We start from the raw sequence: 19,404 nt of genomic DNA, 5'->3' as shown, positions 1-19,404 counted from the left end.
AGCGAGCTCTGTTCCAGTAATGTTGAAATGGAGGAGAAACCTATTTAGCTGACATGAGTGATTAAAAAAGAAGAATTTTTTTTTAATGTTTGTTATATTTTTTTACTAAGTCTTAATGTTTTAATTTTTTTTAAAAAAGGTATTTGTCAAAATGTCACATGCAATTTATGGAGCAAACCATACAATTCTGTGCAATGAAATCACTGATGAAAGAGTGGAAGATTCACATGTGCAAGAATTATTCCCAGTTCATCCCAATACTCCACCACAACTTTGTCAGCAGCAGAGCCGGAAGGAGCAGCTACACCACTCCACTCCTTGTAGCTCTGTCTATGTTATCCCTGAAGGGAAAGAAGGCATTGGAGCTGACAGAAACTTCATTAAGTTTGCCAACCCATTCCTTCTTCTCTGCTTTAGTTAGTAGTTCAGGGACTTCCTCAAACAATGTCTTCCACTTTACCAATTTTTATGCTCACTAATGGTTCTGGTAACATCCTAATCGATGGGATTGGGGATTTCTGCTCCCTACACTCCAGTTTTAAACTTGATTGAGCACTTGTGGATGATGTCTAAGCCACCAGTAGTTTGCCTTATCCCCCTGCAAGGTGTGTACAGTGTATTTGGGACTGCTGTCCTGCTCCAATGCCAATAACCTGACCATTTCTTGGTGCAGCACGTGCGCTAGTTAGACTGCTTGTACTTCACAGCCATGGTGGCTACAATGCGGCCTCTGAGTACAGACTCGGGCAAATCTTTATTCTTGGTCACAACATTGGTAAGTAATGACCTGTTGATGACACCATTATTTCTCTTCTGACTTAAATGAAGACCAAAGAGACTTTGAACTTCATTTTCATCTGGACTATAAGACTGGTTCATTTGAAGAACACAGTAGTTCCCATTTTTCTTTTTAGAAAATATTTCCAAAGCTTCATCTTCATATCTTGGGGCAACAATACTATCCGATACCTCTCTGGAGATAATTTTGGCACTAGGGACATCACAAATATCAGATAATGCAACGAAGTCACCAAATGAAGACATCTTATCAGCCCCCTCTTGCTCTTGCATATGCAGTTGACATGGGTGTAAGGGTTTTATACAGATCATAGACCATGCAGACTTCGGCCTCCTCTTCACTTAGTGGAATTCCAACAGCAGCACCTGCTGAGCTGACATGTTTGAAAGAGGCAGTGGCAAGAGTGTCTAAAGCTTCTTTGAGTTCCCTCATCAGCTGCCAGGTATTCAAAGCATCACACAAGTTTATAAAGCCAGAGGCTCCATTTATTTATTTATTTATTTATTTATTAAAGAAATCCTTTTTTATTTTTTTGTTATTACTATTTTTAATGTTTTTAATTTTTATTTCTGGAAGAGAGAGACAGTGTGACAGGGGAAGGTCAGAGAGAGAGAGGGAAATACAGAATCCGAAACATGCTCCAGGCTCTGAGCTAGCTGTCAGCACAGCCCAACATGGGGCTCGAACCCACGAACTGTGAGATCATGACCTGAGCCGAAGTCGGACGCTTAACCAACTGAGCCACCCAGGCGCCCCTAGCTCCATTTAGAACTGTGATGAGAAGCTTGGGCTTCAGCGCGTATAACTGGGCAGGAGATTGGTGAGGATTTATCCCATACCTCAAGGGTATCTGAGATATTCCTTTACTATACTGTTTCCTGAAGTAATCTGAAATTGCTTCAACATACTGTGCCGTTTGAGTGAAAGCCTTCAAGGCTAACTGGCATCTAGTCTCCAAGGAGTTGTCTTTACTGTCAGAGTTCTGCATCTCTGTGGACACAGCCACGGAGTCCTTGGGTTCACATACTGCTGTCACTTGAGTGTGGTTTTTGGCTGCTGCTCTCAGTAGGGTTACTCAACAGCCTGTTCAACAGTTACGTCTGGAGAAGCCACTGTCTTCACAAAGGGATACAGATTACAGACACAACCCTGATAAGACTGAAATCAAGTCTGGTCATGTCAGCATTATCTTCTGGGATATAACAAGCCAAGATTCCAGCATGGACTGCATGATGCAAGGTTGTCACACACTCCCCCTAACATTTCAGGAAATTCTGTCAGCTCAGAGACATCTCTGACTGCCAGACCAGCATCCCTGAGAGCTTTTGCAGTCCCTCCAGAAGCAGTCAGATTCAAACCAACAGAAGTTAGGTTTCTGGAAAATTCCACGAGGCCCATTTTGTCAGAGACACTAAATAAGGAGAGCTGGCCTGGTGCCATGGCTGCGGGTGGCAGGGTGGTGGGGAATGAGCGAGGGAAGCTGTGGTGATGTCACGTGCAGAGGGGCATGGAGTGGCCAGAACACCCGAGATCAGGCAGACTAATGTTTATTTATTTTTGAGAGAGAGAAAGAGAGAGGGAGCATAAGCAAGAAAAGGACAGAGAGAGAGAAGGGACAGAGGATCCTAAGCGGGCTCTACACTGACAGCAGTGAGCCCGATGCAGGGCTCACACCCACTGTGAGATCATGACCTGAGCCAAAGTCCTCTGCTTAACAGACTGAGCCACCCAGGCACCCCAAGAACTTTTAAATAGAGTGGGTATGGGGAGGGAACAGCTATGTGACTGTGTCACATTGGAAGTACCTCTGTCAAGGAAGTAGCCTAGTTAGAAAGGGGGAACCCCTATAGGGTACCTGGCTGGCTTGGTTGATAGAGCATGAGATTCTTGATCTTGAGGTTGTGAGTTCCAGCCCCATGTTGGGTGTAGCTATTACTTGAGAAATAAAATCCTTAAAAAAGAAAGGGGGAGCCCCTAAAACCTGTAGCTGATATCATGAGGCTAGCTGTCTAGGGAGATGAATCAACGTCTAAGGCCATCAGATATATCTCTCCTTACACTTGAAAAGCCATACTGTGTCAACTAGGATGTTGTCATTGTAATCAAGTCTTCCTAACCAAAAGCGACTTAAGGAGCACCTGGCTGGCTCAGTTGGAAGAGCATGTGACTCTTGATCTCCAGGTCGTGGGGTTGAACCCCATGTTGTGTATAGAGATTACTAAAAACAAAACAAAACAAACTTTAAAACAAAAGCAACTTAAGCTGTAGAATTTTCATAATCTCATTTACAAGAAGTCAGCAGAAACATCCCCAGATTGTCTTCATGGCTTTTCTTAAAATTCTGCCCCCACCTCCCAACAGGGGACATCCACTTTCATGTCACTGGTCAGAACTGGGGCACACAGGCTCCACTGACCCAGCCACAGGGAACAGGGAAATGTGACCACGGCTGACTTGGACCATGATTCATGCTATCCACAAGGAAGAGAGAATGCCTTCTGGGAAGTGACCCCCTGGGTCTGCCATTACCTTTTTGTTCTTTTCTCTGATTACAGAAGTCATATATGTCCATTGTAGAAAACTTGGAAAATCCAGAGAAGGATGAAGCAGAAAGTAAAATCTAATCTCCTACCACCCAGATCCAAGCACTGCTCTTATTTATCTCTGCACTCGGCTCCACCCAGCCCCCTCCATCATCCTTCATATCTGCCCATCCACTCCCAAACCACCTTCCATTCAGCACAAGAACAATTGCTGTAGCCTTGGCCCCAAACTCTGCCCTCACTTTTTTTTTAAGCTATGAAAAAAATTTTTTGTGCATAGCAGAGTATGTATAATAGATGAGTATAGTTTAAATAATGGTGTGATGAACATTTGTGAACCCACCACTCAGCCCGAATACTTGGAAGCCCTGATCACACCCCCTCCTTTCCCTTCCCAAATTGGCTGTTGCTTCCTGTGTTCATCAGTTGTTGCCATAAAAATGCCACGTATTGCCTCAAAAACTCAACAAGCCTTTGCCTCACTCTCCATGGTCTGCAGGTTGCACTAATGTAGGTTGGGCTTGGTGGGGTGGCTCTACTTCAGCTTGTGGGTTGTCTGAGTTTGGCTGCAGACTGCAGAACTGGACGCAGATCTGCTCCGCATGTCTCCCATCCTACTAGGATGAGAGTCTACCTGGTGCCTATTCTCCTGGCAGCTCACTGAAGCAGGAGAGCCACGGCCAACAGCAGCACAAGCACATTTAAGGCACTGCTCATCTCGCATTTACTAACATTCGTCTGGCCAAAGCAAGTCATATGGCCAAGCTCAACCTCAGTGGGGCAGGAAGTCCACTCCCTTCACATCAGAGAGAAGTACTGAGCACATTTGCTAAACCCCAATCTAGACTGCCACAAACATGCCTTTGGTTTTCTTTATGGGTTTACCAAAAAGGGACAGTATCCCTGAGGGATATATGAGTTGTTTTCCTCTGGCTTTGAATTTCATATACTTGGATTCTGAGTGGATATATTTTCTGTGAGTTACTTTTCTCCTCCCTTCTCCTTACTTTGTTTTCTCCCTGTTTTATCAGTCAGGATGTTTGGTTGTGAACACAGACACCAGTTCTGGCTCACTTCGAGGAAACAAATTTATTGGAAGGGGGTTGGGTGGTTTACAGAATTGACGGGGAGGTTGGAGAACCAGACTCAGGAAGTGGGATGGATACAGATCAGCCTTGGGCTGGAGATGGAGATTCCCTCTATGGGGAACCCTCTGTAAAAGGGCACCGAGAAACTTTTGGGAATGATGAAAATATCTTATATCTTGATTGTGATAGTGGTCACGTGGGATATAAACATTAGTCAGAACTCCTCAAACTATAAACTTCAAATGGATGTAACTTATTTTATGTGAATTATACATCTCCTTGATATAAAAAAGAGGACCTGCCTCATTTAATAATAATTTTTAAGTCTGTAGTGGCTAGTGCTTCAGAAAGCAACTGTGGGGCTCTCCCCAGACCAGTTTCATGTAATTTGAGGTGATATTCTTGGCTCTATACTTAGTATACTGGTTCTCTTGGACTCTTACTGATTCTGTGAGCTCCCCAATACCACTTAAAAATTTTTAATACTTATTTATATTTGAGAGAGACAGAGAGAGAGAGAGAAAGAGAGAGAGAGAGAGAGAATGTGCAAGTGGGGTAGAGGTATGGAGAAATGGAGCCAGAATCTGAAACAGGGTCCAAGCTCTGAGCTGTCAGCACAGAGCCCCTCTTGGGGCCTGAACTCACAAGCCCTGAGATCATGACCTGAGCCAAAGTCAGACACTCAACTGACTGAACCACCCAGGTGCCCTAGCATTTAAAAAAATTTTTTTAACGTTTTATTTATTTTTGAGAGAGAGATAGAGACAGCGTGAGCAGGGAGGGTCAGAGAGACAGGGAGACACAGAATCTGAAGACAGGCCCCAGGCTCTGAGCTGTCAACACAGAGCCCGATGTGGGGCTAGAACCCATGAACCGTGAGATCATGACATGAGCTGAAGTCGGACGGCCAACCAACTGAGCCACCCAGGTGCCCCCTCCCTTTTTTGTGGTATAAGAGATATATCTCAATAAACAGTTCAGTGATTGGAGTATATTCACAGAATTGTGCAACCATCACCACAATCAGTTTTATTTTTATTTGTTTAAGTTTATTTATTTATTTTGAGAGAGCTAGAGTGAGTAGGGGAGGGACAGAAAGAGAGGGAGAGAGAGAGAGAGAGAGAGAGAGAGAGAATCTCAAGCAGGCTCCACACTGTCGGTGTAGAGCCTGACACAGGGCTTGAACTCATGAAACCATGAATAATGACCTGAGCCAAAGCCAGATGCTAAACTGACTGAAGCCACCCAGGTGCCCCACCACAATCAGTTTTAGAACATTTCATTTCATCACCCCACCCCCCCAAAAGGCATACATCTTGGAAGTCACTCCCCATTTCTACCTAGTCACCTGTACTACTTTACTTTTCTAGGGCTGCCATAACAAAGGCCTAAAGCAACAGAAATGTATTCTTTCATAGTTCTGGAGACTAGGAGTCCAAAATCAAGTTGCTGGTAGGACCATGCTCTCTCTGCAGGCTCTAGGGGAGAATCTATTCCAGCCTTTCTCTTAGCTTCTCCTGTTGCCAGCAATCCTTGGTGCTCCTTGGCTTGCAGGTACATCTCTGCAATTGCTACCTCTGTTGCCACGTGACATTCTTTCTGCATCTCATGTTTTCACATGGCATTCATTTCTCTGTGTGTCTCTCTATGTGTCTATTCTCTTCTTATAAAGACATCACTCTTATTAGATTAAGAACATACCCCGAGGCGCCTGGGTCGCTCAGTCAGTAAGCATCTGACTTCAGCTCAGGTCGTGATCTCTCAATTTGTGAGTTCAAGCCCCATTTCGGGCTCTCTGCTGTCAGTGCAGAGCCTGCTTCAGATCCTTTGTCCCCACCTCTCTCTGCCTCTACCACACTTGCATGTGCACTCCCACTTTCTCTGACTCTCAAAGATAAATAAACATTAAAAAAAAAAAGAACCTACCCTACTCTGATAGGTCCTTATCTTAGTTTACATCTTAATTATGTTTCCAAAGACCCTATTTCCAAATAAAGTCACATTCACACGTACCAGGGGCTAGGACTTTAACATATCTTTTGGTGGCGGGGGATGGGGGGGCACAATTCAACCCGCAACACCCTCTAATCCTTAGGCAACCACTAAGCTACTATCTGTATTTATGAATTTACCTACTCTGGACATTTCATATAATTATATAAAATGTAGTTTTTTGTGACTAGTTTCTTTCATGTAGCATAGCATTTTCAAGGTTCATCCATGTTGTAGCATGTTGTATTAGTACTCCATTACTTTTTAATTGAAATAGCATTTCGTTATATGGATATGCTGTATTTTGTCTATTCAGTCATTAATTGATGGACATTTGGGTTGTTTCTATTCTTTGACTATTATGAATAGTGCTGTTTTGAACATTCTTGTACATATTTTTGTATGGACATATGTTTTAATTTCTCTTAGATATATACCTGGGAGGGGAATTGCTGGGTCATGTGGTAACTTCGTGTTTAACTATGAGGACCTGCCAGTCTGTTGTCCATAGCAGCTATACCATTCTACATTACTACCAACAATGTATGGAGTTTCCAGTTTCTCCACATCCTTGCCAACCCTTGTTATTATCCATCTTTTAAATTGTTAGCCATTCCAGTGAGTGTGAAGTATTTCATTGTGGTTTTGATTTGCATTTCCCTAACAACTGAAGATGTTGAGCATCTTTTCATGTGCTTATTTCCATGTTCTTTTTAAAAGTTTATTTATTTGTTTTGAGTGTGTGGGGAGGGAGAGAATCCCAAGCAGACTCCATGCTGTCAGCACAGAGCCTCATGGGCAGGGCTTGAACCCACATGAACATGAGATCATGACCTGAGCCTAGATCAAGAGTCAGATGCTTAACCAACTGAGCCACCCAGGTGCCCCTATTCCCATATTCCTTTAATAAATTCCTTCTTTTAAATCAGTCAGAAATTTTTGTCACATTTTGGTTCCTCACAACCATAAATCCCTGAAACTTTCCTGAAAGTCTCCTTAAGAGGTGTCTGTCTTTTGAGTTGCTTGTGGGCCTAACAAAGGAGTTCTCCAGGGGTCTTCTGAGTCTTCCGTTAAGGTCCCTGAAGACCCCAAGGGTACAGGAGTTCCATTTCATAGAGGCCCTCAAAATTCACCAAGGCCCCCAGAGGTAAGAAGCCGCTTCTAAACTCATTAAATCCTTCAAAAAGCACTCACTGACTCTCCCTACTTGTCCCATGCCTGGCCTGGTGCCTAGGGTCCTGCCTTCAAGTTGCTCATCATCTGCTACACAAGGCAGACCTGGACATAGCCAGTTTCTGCTTAGAGTGACCAGAGCTGCTGCAGAGGAAAACATAGGGTCTCTCTGTCCCTGGAAACAGGAGGGTTCTTAGAGATGGAAATAGTTGAGATAAGTCCTGGAGGATGAGTGGGAGATAGCCAGGTGAAGGTAGGGTGTGTGATGATGCTCAAGAAATGGCTCAGAGGGACAGCTTTGTATGAGTGAGCAATGATGTAAGTTCAACTGCTATAACAATCATCCTCTGTGATCGTTAAAGAAGATGTAGATCTTCTTTAAAGTTCAAGTGTGAGCTGTCCAAGTGGGAGTATAAATTATCTATTTCTGCATAAGAAATTACACCAAATGTTAGTGGATTGAAGCTATAGACACATATTGTCTCACATATTTTCTGTGGTTAAGGATTTGAAAATGGCTTAACTAACTACTTCTGGCTCAACGTTCCCATGAGTTGCAGTCAAGACATCAGTCAGGGCTGCAGTCATCTGAAGCCTCAACAGGAAGGTTGGTTGTTGGCAGGAGGTCTCAGTTCCTCAGGACGTGGCTCTGTTCTTATGACATGGCAGCCACCTTCTGCAAGAGCATGTGATCCAAGGCAGAGTGAGGCAGAAGCCACAATGCTTATTACCAGGTCTTAGAAGTTTCCCTCTATCAGAGGTATGAATGCCAGGAGATAAGAATTATGGAGGCCATCTTCGAGGCTGGATAACATAATCTACCTTATTTTTTTTTATAGTTCATTTATTTTTGAGACAAAGAGAGACAGAGTATGAGTGGGGGAGGGGCAGAGAGAGAGGGAGACACAGAATCTTAAATAGCTCCAGGCTCTGAGCATAGAACCTGATGCGGGCCTCGAACCCATGAACCCTGAGATCATGACCTGAGCCGAAGTCACACACCAAAGGGACTGAGCCACCCAGGTGCTCCCATATCTACCTTCTTGTCCCCAATGATTTATGTCTTCCCTATAGGTGAAATAATCTTACCTTCCTAAAAGGCCCTGAAAGTCCCATCCCATCACAGTATCAACTTGAAAACCCAAATTTTATCATTTTAATCAAATTCAGATGAAAACAAGTTTCCTTGGGAGTAGTCCCTCAAGTATTTTCATCAAGTACAGTTTTGCTTTATCCAAACATCTGCAAACGAAAGACAGGTTATCTGTTCTCTACCCACCCAACATACAAGCAGGCCCAAGGTAACTGCTATGGACCCTCCTGCTCAAATAGGGAGGAAACAGGTATACAGGAGTCACTGGTCCATAGCAATTCTGAAATCAAGCAGGGCACACATTGCTTCTGAAATCAAGCTCTTCTATGATTCAGACCAAACTTGGGAATACTTCCTTGTAGGTCTTGGTTCTGCCCTCTGAGTTATCCTTCCTTTCTCATGAAAGATAGCCCATGTTTGCAGCTATTTTTTCACTCATTTCCTAAACTATTATACAAGTTTAGAAATCTAAAGGTTTTTTTTTTCTTCCCATTTTATATTGTCCCCATCTCTTTCAAATGTAGGCATTTGAGTTTGTGACACATGGATTAGACAAAGGTCTTGTAGGGAAAAACAAAATCTGTATTCCGGGAACTTCCACTAAGTTCTATATGACCAAAACATTGGGTGTTCCCTGGGTTTCTCTCTGCTAGAATGTTTAAACATATACTCACAACTATTAACTAGTTATGTGTCAGCCGTCATATCTGACTGTGAGAACCTCTAAGGCAGGGACTATTTCTCAAGGAGAATTAGACAAATTCATTATTATTCTGGGATATTTTAATACAACTCTTTCAGTAACTGATAGAACATGCAAATAAAAACACCAATAAAGACAAAGAAAATTTGAATGACGTGCCTCAGAATTTTTACCTAATTGACATAATAGAACACTGGATCCAATAACTATAGAATACATACTCTTTTCAAGTGCACATTGAATATTTATTGATATGCTGAGCCATAATGTAAGTTTAATTAAATATCCAAGAGTTAAGATCATATAGAGTATGTTCAATGACCATAGTTGATTATGCTAGTAATCAAAAACACAAAGAAAACTAGAAAATCTCCAAATAATGCAAAGGTCAAAAGAAATCACAATAGGAAGTAGAAAGTATTTGATTCAAATGATAATGAAAATATAATATGTTAAAACCTCTGGAATGTGGCGGGAGATTTGTGGCTTCAAGTGAATATATTGAAAAGAAAATAATGGCTGAAAATAAATTATCTAAATATCTATTTCAACTAGTTAGGAAAAACACCCAGAAATTCAATCCAAATGAAGTAGAAAGAAGAAAATAATAAGGTTGACAGAAGAAGTTAATAAAATAGAAAACAAAGATATGAAGAGACGATTCAAAGAACCAAAAGTTAATTCTTTGATAAGACTACTAAAATTGATAAAGTTTTGGCCAGACAGGTGAAAGAAAAAAGGAGACATAATTACAAGTTTAGAAATGAAAAGAGTGCCATCCCTACAGATCCTACATGAATCAAAAAGACTGTGAGAGGAAATGGTGACTAACTATATCCTAACAAACTTGAAATTCAAATGACATGAACTGATTACTAGAAAAACACAGCCTACCAAAACTGACACAAGAAGAAATAGGAAAACTGAGTAGTTTCTATTAAAACTGTTTCTATTAAAGAAATTGATTTTTTTATTAAAAAATCTTCCCACAAAGAAAACTCCAGGTCCAGATTCTTCCAGAGAACAGAAAGGGTAGGGGCGCCTGGGTGACTCAGTCGGTTAAGCATCCACCTTTGGCTCAGGTCATGATCTCCTGGTTCGTGGGTTTAAGGCCTATGTCAGGCTCTTGGCTGACAGGTCAGAGCCTGGACCCTGCTGCTGCTTCTGTGTCTTCCTCTTTCTCTCTGCCCATCACCTGCTTGTGCTCTCTCTCTCTCTCTCAAAAATAAATAAAAATGTTTTTAAAAGTTAAAAAAAGATAAAAAGTACTTTTCAACTTATTTTATGGGATCAGCATTACCTAGATACAAAAACCTAATGAGGACATTATAAGGAAGGAAAATTATAGGCTAAACAAAGATGCAAAAATTCTAAGCAAAATATCAGCAAGCCAAACCCAAAGATCTATAAGTAGGATAATACTATACAACCAAGTTGTGTTAACTCCAGGAATACAAAGTTGATTTGACATTTGACAATTAATATAATTCACCAATTTAACAGAATAAAGTTAAGAAAATCATAGGATTATCTTAAGAGATGTAGAAAAATAATTTGATAAAAATCACCAATCATAGGGGCACCTGGGTGGCTCAGTCAGTTAAGGGTCTGACTTCGGCTCAGGTCATGATCTCACAGTTCATGGGTTTGAGCTCCGCGTTGGGCTCTGTGCTGACCACTAGTTCAGAACCTGGAGCCTGCTTCAAATTCTGTGTCTCCCTCTCTCTCTGACCTTCCCCTGCTCACACTCTTTCTCTCTCTCTCAGAAATAACTAAAACATTAAAAAAATCACCAATCATATATAATAAAATCCTTTCAAACTAAGAATAGAAGGGAACTTCCTTCATCTGATAAGGGTCATCCACAAAAAACCTACATCCAACATCATATTGCTGATGAAATATAAAAATCTTTCTTCCTTAGATGAGAATAAGAAAAAGGTGCCCAGTATCATCCCTTCTAGTCAACATTGTACTGGAGGTCCTCCCCTATGAAGTAACAAGAAATAGTGTAGAATTAGAAAAAAATAATTACAGTTATAATTATTTGAGAGAAGGGGCTTGGCCTGATTCCTCTGCTGGGGCCTGGCACAGAGTAGGTGTTGGTTTGGTGAGTAACTATTGAGTGGACAGATGGAGAAATGGATAGACAAAGACAATGTTATGTAGTGGGGCCCCAAGGCAGGGGCCTATCTAAAAGGGCACTGACCACTACATAATCAACAGAAAAAATAAAGCAACAGTGAAATTGTACACAGCGAGATTTTTTTTAATGTTTACTGATTTATTTTGAGAGAGAGAGAGACAGAGACAGAGACAGAGAGAGTGCAAGCAGGGGAGGGGCAGAGAGAGAAATCCAAGCAGGCTCTATATCTGTCAGCACAGAGTCCAATGCAGGGCTTGATCTCATGCAGCATGAGATCATGACATAAGCCAAAATCAAGAGTGGATCACTTAACCCACTGAGCCACCCAGGTACCCCTGAAACTTTTTATTGAGGAAAAATTGATGAAAGGATCAGGGAAATCTTAATAAAATGTAGATGAGCAAAAGCTTGGCCACCATCTCCATTTCTTTTCTCTCTCTAGGAGCTTTGGTAGAGAGGTCAGGATATTTGCCCNTTTAACCTAAAGATGAAAATTTTTTTTTTTATTTTAAAGATTTTTATTTTTTTAAAGTTTATTTATTTATACTGAGAGACAGAGACAGCACATGAGCAGGGGAGGGGCAGAGAGAGAGCCAGAGAGAGAGAATCCCAAGCAGGCTCTGCACCATCAGCACAGAACCCATGAAACTGAGACCATGACCTGAGCCAAATCCAAGAGTTAGATGCTTAACCGACTGAGCAACCCACGTGCCTGTAAAGATTTTTACTTTAAGTAATCTCTATACCCAGTGTAAGGCTCAAACTCACAACCCTGAAATCATAAGTTGCATGCTCTACTGGCTGAGTAAGCCAAGTACCTGACCCTGAGGATGTTTTTATCTTGTAGTTATGAATACAAATTTTTGATGGAATTATATCATATTGATTACTTTTCACTGAGAAAATATTTCCCAGAACAAATCCCATTAAGTCAGTTCAATACCTTTGATTTTTCTACACAGCTATTAAATCTATTTCCAAGTTACTCATTTTCAGTTAAATTGAGCTATAATTATCTTCATCTGAAAAATAATTTCTGTATAAATTTCATAATGATGATTTGTGTTATCAGTCAACTTAAAAAATCCATATCATGGTTTAATAATTATAGCTTCTGCCATTGTAAGTTATCTTTTGTGGTCATTATTTCTATATTCTATGAAGTTCACTTTTCCTGGGGTGAATTTTCCAGACCTATATTTTGTCAAGAATGCTCACTTGATTTTTCCATCCATTTTAGTCAATGAGTAATTCCACTGTGTGCAATTTAGATGTTGTCAGTTTTATTTTTTTCTGTTGATTATACTGTAGTTATGAATCTTACTCCACAAAGTTAGGGAAATAAGAAATGACATATTACTTTATGGAATTTAAATCAAATTAAGTCCAATTCAGAGCTTACATTATATGGGTTCCTTCCCCTGCAAAGGATCTGGTCTTTGGTAGAGAAAAATATTTTGTGAGTCTCCTCCCATGTTTAATGGATACCAATGTGCTTCTATCACCATGTGCTGTCCTTCCAGAGAGTAGGCCACACATACGTCCAAGCCCCAGACCTTCCTAGTTTTGGGAATCTCCTCTCTTTCACTACCCTCAAAGGCATTGGCTCCTGCATGGCCTTTCCAGAAAACAGCCTCCCAGGCTCTCCTGGGTGAGATGCATACAAATTTCTTTTCCCCTTATTTCATCCAGGTTAGGATTAGAATGTTTCAAGAGAAGTTTAGGTGAAAACAAAAAGCCTAAAAGAAAATGTGAGAACTAAAAACGGTGGGTTTGGTGGAGGAGCACAAATTTCTCCTTTTTTTTTTTTTAATATTTTTATTTATTTCTAGGAGAGAGAGAGAGACAGCATGAGCAGGGGAGGGTCAGAGAGAGAGGGAGATACAGACTCTGAAATAGGCTCCAGGCTCNCCCCCCCCCCCCCCCCCCCGCCCATGACCACAATGAGAGAGGACTAGTGAGTACACAGGTGGTTGTTATTCTATTCTCAGAACTTTTCCATCTCTTGTGGAACGACATGGCAGGCCATAGGTATTTGGACAGAGCCTCTGATTTCTAGGCTTTTCCCTCTGCGGGATTTCATGCCTCAGTCTTGTTCCCTCTGCACTGTTTTGCCTACCTAAAGTGTATTCTTTGAGAGCTAATTTCAATCCAGCCAGAGACAACTTCTCTGTCTGATCTTGTCCACTTTGCTCTATTCATTCCTGCCATCCACAAGTGCCTCCTGCCATCCTTTCTAAAGCTTTCCTCCTCATAAAGGACCCAAACAATACAGTTGTAAACAAATAAAACAAAACAAAATGCAAAATCCTTGTCTCTTTACAGAGTTGCAGGGTTGAGGATAAATTTACATTAACCCTGGGAGGTATGTGTGAGTGTCCGCATTTTGCAGAAAGATGACTTGCCCAAGGTCACACAGGAGGAGGATGGAGATAGGGAGGAGGATTGGAATTCAATTCTGGCTGGCTCTTTAGTTTCTGCCAGCTGCATCCCATTACCTTCTTAACCCCACACTCCATTAAAAGTTCCTATCACATGGCCAACAGACACATGAAAAGATGCTCAACATCACTCGTCATCAGGGAACTACAAATCAAAACCACATTGAGATACCACCTCACACTGGTCAGGGTGGCTAAAATGAACAACTCAGGAAACAACAGATGTTGGCAAGGGTGTGGAGAAACAGGAACCCTCTTGTGCTATGGTGGGAATGCAAACTGATGCAGCCACACTGGAAAACAGTGTGGAGGCTCCTCAAAAAATAAAAAATAGAACTACCCTATGACCTAGCAATAGCACTACTAGCAATTTATCCCAAGGATATAAGAGTGCTGATTTGTAGGGGTGCATGTACCCCAGTATTTATAGCAGTGCTTTCAACAATAGCCAAATCATGGAAAGAGGCCAAGTGTCCATCAACTGATAAGTGGGTAAAGAAGATATGGTTTATATATACAATGGAATACTACTTGGCAATGAGAAAGAATGAAATCCTGCCATTTGTAACAATGTGGATGGAACTGGAGGGTATTGTGCTAAGTGAAATAAGTCAGTATACTGACTTATTCAGTATACTGACTTATACTGAAATAAGTCAGAGTATACTTCAGAGAAAGGCAGATATCATATGTTTTCACTTATCTGTGGAACTCGAGAAACTTAACAGAAGACCATGGGGGAAGAGAAGGGGAAAAATAGTTTCAAACAGAGAGGGAGAAAACCCATAAGAGAACAAACTGAGAGTTGATGGGGGCAGAAGAGAGGGAAAAATGGGTGATGGGCATTGAGGAGGGCACTTGTTGGATGAGCACTGGGTGTTGTATGTAAGTGATGAATCACGGGAATCTACCCCTGAAACTAAGAGCACACTGTATACGCTGTATGTTAACTAACTTGACAATGAATTATATTTAAAAATATTCTTTTCCCAGGGGCATCTGTGTGGCTCAGTCACTTAAGCATCTGACTTTGGCTCAGGTCATGATCTCATGGTTCATGGGTTCGAGCCCCGCACTGGGCTCTGTGCTAACAGCTCAGAACCTGGAGCCTGTTTCTGATTCTGTATCTCCCTCTCTCTCTGCCCCTCCCCTGCTCATGTTTTATGTCTTTCAAAAATGAATAAACATTAAAAAAATTTTTTTTAAATTCCTATCACAGGCACAATCCCCTGTGCCTGTCATCCCTTCCTACATAATTGTTATGCTGTAGTCCAGCTACTTGGGAGAGAGGTTCTTAACTTGGGGCCTGGGAGTCCAGAGGGCTGTGATCTTGGATAGGAGAGCTACATTTTTATATTCATTAATCTTTACAGAAATCTGATTTTTCTTTCCATTTTGAATATAGATGACAAGTCACAGTAGAATTAGCAGTACCTTCTGACTTTGTCATTAACAGAAATCACAGATGTTCCCCTATCACATTACAGTTGTTGCAAAATATCTTGAAATATTTTGAAATATCTTGCAAATATAATGACATATTTTGTATTCATCACTACTTTGAAACTGTGCAGTTATTAGATAGGTAGTGAGATCTTTAATTTGTGAATGAATACATATTCATATTTGATAACTGTATTTCAGTATAAATGGTTTCTTTGGTAATTCTGGTATGTGATGTTATGCACTTATAATCATTATTTTGAGAGGGGCTTCCTAAAGGGTCCATGGCACGAAAACGGTTGATAACCCCTGACTTGAGTTTTCCTGAACTTAGGGGTGCTTCCTCTGCCCTCTGCAGGCTCCTTCACTGTCTGCTGAGTTCCTCCTCATCCTTCAGAGTATACTTCAAGGGTTTCCACTTCAGTAAACTTTCCCAAAGGAGCTCAGTCCAGAATGGAATTTGATAACTAGAGTGCCCGTGACCCCTCTTGCTTGGCCCCTGTTCCACCTGAACCCCAGGCAGCCAATGCAGGAGTTACTGCAAGTTTATTTCTTTGGCAGTGCAAAGAGCTTGCTTTGCTGGTGGTCCTTTATGGAGTCAGAGCTTGAGAAGGGTCTTATTGAGGCTCCAGGTATGAGAGTCCTGACTGCTTGGGGGCCCAGGGAACTGTGGACAGCACAAAGCTGGGGAGAGGACCTACCTCTCCTCTTTTGAGTGAAATCTGGTGTTTTCCTGGAGCCTGGGGCTGAGCTAAGGAGACATCAACACAGGACCCTGGGGCAGATAGGCCAGGACGAGAAAGCATGGGGGTTACATGGGGAGCATCTTTTGTTCCCCTAGACCATGAATTTTATGAAATCTTGTCTGTTTTGGCACACTACTCAGAACCCAGAATCTGATATCATGTATGGCAAATGGTGGATACTCAGGAAAAGCCTGATGAATGAATGCATGAATGAATGAATATGAGATTATACCTGTGGGGGTGAAGGCTTGATGGGCTTTGTAGGGGCAGGAAGTCCTGTGCAATGTGACTTAATTTATATTCATTCATATGACAAATATTACTGAATGATTACTATGTGCCTGGCATGGTTGCTGTGCTGTGGACACAAAAACCCTGGCCCTCCTGGAGCTTATAGTGTCTTGAGGAGATTCTGCAGGTGGTAACCCTGTGCTTATTCTTGACCTCTTGACTTGGTTAGACATTCCCTCTGTGTTCCCACAGCCTCTAGTTTTCTTCCACTATGCTGCTGATCACACTGAGATATAACTATATTCCTCTAGACCATGAGACCCTTGGGGACAAAGCCATATCCAATTTAGCCTAGGTCCCGATACTAGCAAAGGATCTGGGGTCAGTACCTTAAAGTAGGAGTCAGTAGATTATACTGAATGAATAATAAATAAGTATCCAACGCGGTCCATCTTATTCTATGGGGGTCCATAGATCCCATCCAGGGGAATCTCAGCTCTCCTGGGAATAAAAGTGCTTGTTCTTTCTCTTTTTCTGGAAGGCTTTCCCACCTTCTAGTTGAAATGAAAAAGTAAAAATTGGTGGCTCCTTCCTATACCTTCCTCCACTAGCCAAACATCACCCAAATAAAAAGAAAAGATCTCTATTGCTCTCTGGACAAGGCAAAGTTATAAATCTCCTATGTCAGGCAATGTACTTTCCATGGATTAACTTATTTCACTCTATGAAGCAGATAATATTAGTCATATCATATAACGGAGGACATGGAAGTTCAATAGGGACAAACGATTTTCTCAATATTGTAGCCTCTAGGTGACTGAGCTGGGATATGAACCCAGATCTGGTCTCCTAAGTCTGTGCATTTTGTATGACACCAGAGTTCTTCCTACTCATTTGAAGTATGGGCCACCCCAGGAGACAGGTCAAGAACTACGAGTTAAAAAGAGAAAAGGCATGGATTCAAAGACAATAGATGTTAACACAAATTTTCGATAGCTGCTTTAGAGATGACAAATTATGTGGAACTGATAAATATTTCCCAAAATATACTCTTCTGAATGTTTTGGGGGAGTTTTAAAATATTTGCTAATTACTTGAATACTTGGGTTTTCAGTTTAATTGGTATATTGGTCTCCTAGGACTGCCTTAAATTACTACAACAGAAACAACAGAAACGTATCCGCTCACAGTTGAAAGTCCAGGTGTCTGAAATCAAGGCTGATTTCAATTGGTTCTTCCTGGAGGCTGAGAGAGACTCCTTCTATACCTCCCTTCCAGCTTCTAGTGGCTTGCAATAGTCCTTGGTGTTCCTTAGCTTGGGGCTGCATGACTCTTCTCTGCCTTTATATTCACATGGCCTTCCATTTACTGTCTCCGTGTCTCAAATCTCTTCTCTTTTCTCTAATAAAGACAGCTCCACTCCACTTAGGATGGATCTCATCCTAAGATTTTTAACTGCCAAGATTGTACTTTCTAATAACATCACATTCACATGTACGAGGGTTAAAACTGGAAGTTTTTGGGAGACACAGTTTAACCCACTATAATCGGAATGCTTTTTTTTTCAAGTTTATGAACTTGAGCAGCTTTATGTAAAGGATCTTCCTAAACACAAACTTCCCTGCAAATTCTCTCCTGACCGTCATCAGTAATGGTCTTTACTTCTGTCAGCTTTTCAGAGCATGCAAAACATCTGGTACTTTGATTAATTCTTTTATCTGTCCTGGGGTTCTGTGAGGTCAGCCATTTTATGGATAAGGATCAGGTGTAGGAGGGGGAGTGACTTGATACTCANTGCTTAACCGACTAAGCCACCCAGGCGCCCCTTGATACTCATTTCTGGTTGAGTTAGGATTTGAACCCAGGATGTCAAGGCTCTTTCCTTCAATTGTCTGCTGCTGCACGTAAACTTCAATAGCTGTTATCAGTTTGTGCAGATTCATTTATGACTTACATTTGCCCTTAATTTTATTTAATGTGCACCTTTCCGTCGTCATTAAAAAAAACCTCTTCCCCCAGCTTTATTGTTTTTTCCCTTGTTGATAATATAGTCTAAATACTTAATAAATTAAAAAATAAACTTCCTTAGGTTTTTAAAAGAAGATTTTATTTTTAAGTGATCTCTACACCCAATGTTGGCCTGGAACTCTTAAAAAAAATTTTTTTTTAACGTTTTATTTACTTCTGAGAGAGAGAGAGAGAGAGAGAGAGACAGAGCGAGCAGGAGAGGGTCAGAGAGAGAGGGAGACACAGAATCGGAAGCAGGCTCCAGGCTCTGAGCTAGCTGTCAGCACAAAGCCCGACGCGGGGCTCGAACCCACAAACCGTGAGATCAAGACCTGAGTCGAAGTCGGACTCTTAACCGACTGAACCACCCAGACGCCCCTGGAACTCTTAAGGCAAAGATCAAGAGTCCCATGCTCCACTGACTGAGCCAGCTAGTAGCACCTAATTGATTGATTTATTCATTAATTCAACCACTATTTGCTGAAGGCTTACACTGTGAGAAGCCCCAGGCTGAACTGATTTAGGTGGGTCACAGAGATGAACCAGACCACCTTGGTCCCTGTCCTTGAGGACAGTAAATAGACAGTGAACATATAGTGTGAGCAGTCTATGGGAGCCCAGGGGGCTTCTCACCCATCCAAGGGTCATGAGAGGCTTCCTGATGTTGGAATTGGGTCTTAAAGGATAGATATATAGGATGCAATCTTACTCCTTTAGTATTGGTTGTTAGAATTAAATATTAGGATGGGCATTTGATACCCATCTACTGAATGTTATTATGTTATTAGCTTTCTAGCACTCTGGAAAAGTGGCCTAACAAATTGAAATAACAGCTTTCATCACAAATGGCAGTAACTTCCATTTGTACAGTGTTTGGTCATTTACAAAACATTTTCACATTCCTTATCTCATTTGCTATCACAAAAATCTCTTTTTTGAATATATTTAAAACATCTTTAATTTGAGGGGTGCCGAAGTGGCTTAGTCAGTGAAGCAACT

At 41.4% G+C, this 19,404-nt stretch overlaps 1 pseudogene; it reads right to left on the bottom strand.

The window, feature by feature from the left end:
• Positions 1-200: 200 nt before the first annotated feature.
• On the bottom strand, positions 201-2,239 carry LOC144230054 (bifunctional purine biosynthesis protein ATIC pseudogene; annotated as a pseudogene).
• Positions 2,240-19,404: the final 17,165 nt, after the last annotated feature.

This window comes from Crocuta crocuta, unplaced genomic scaffold (assembly GCF_008692635.1).
Source record: "Crocuta crocuta isolate KB4526 unplaced genomic scaffold, BGI_CrCroc_1.0 scaffold306, whole genome shotgun sequence".
NCBI classification, from domain to species: domain Eukaryota; kingdom Metazoa; phylum Chordata; class Mammalia; order Carnivora; family Hyaenidae; genus Crocuta; species Crocuta crocuta.
Note: the sequence above shows the minus strand (reverse complement) of the source record. Positions and strands in the feature narration are given on the sequence as shown.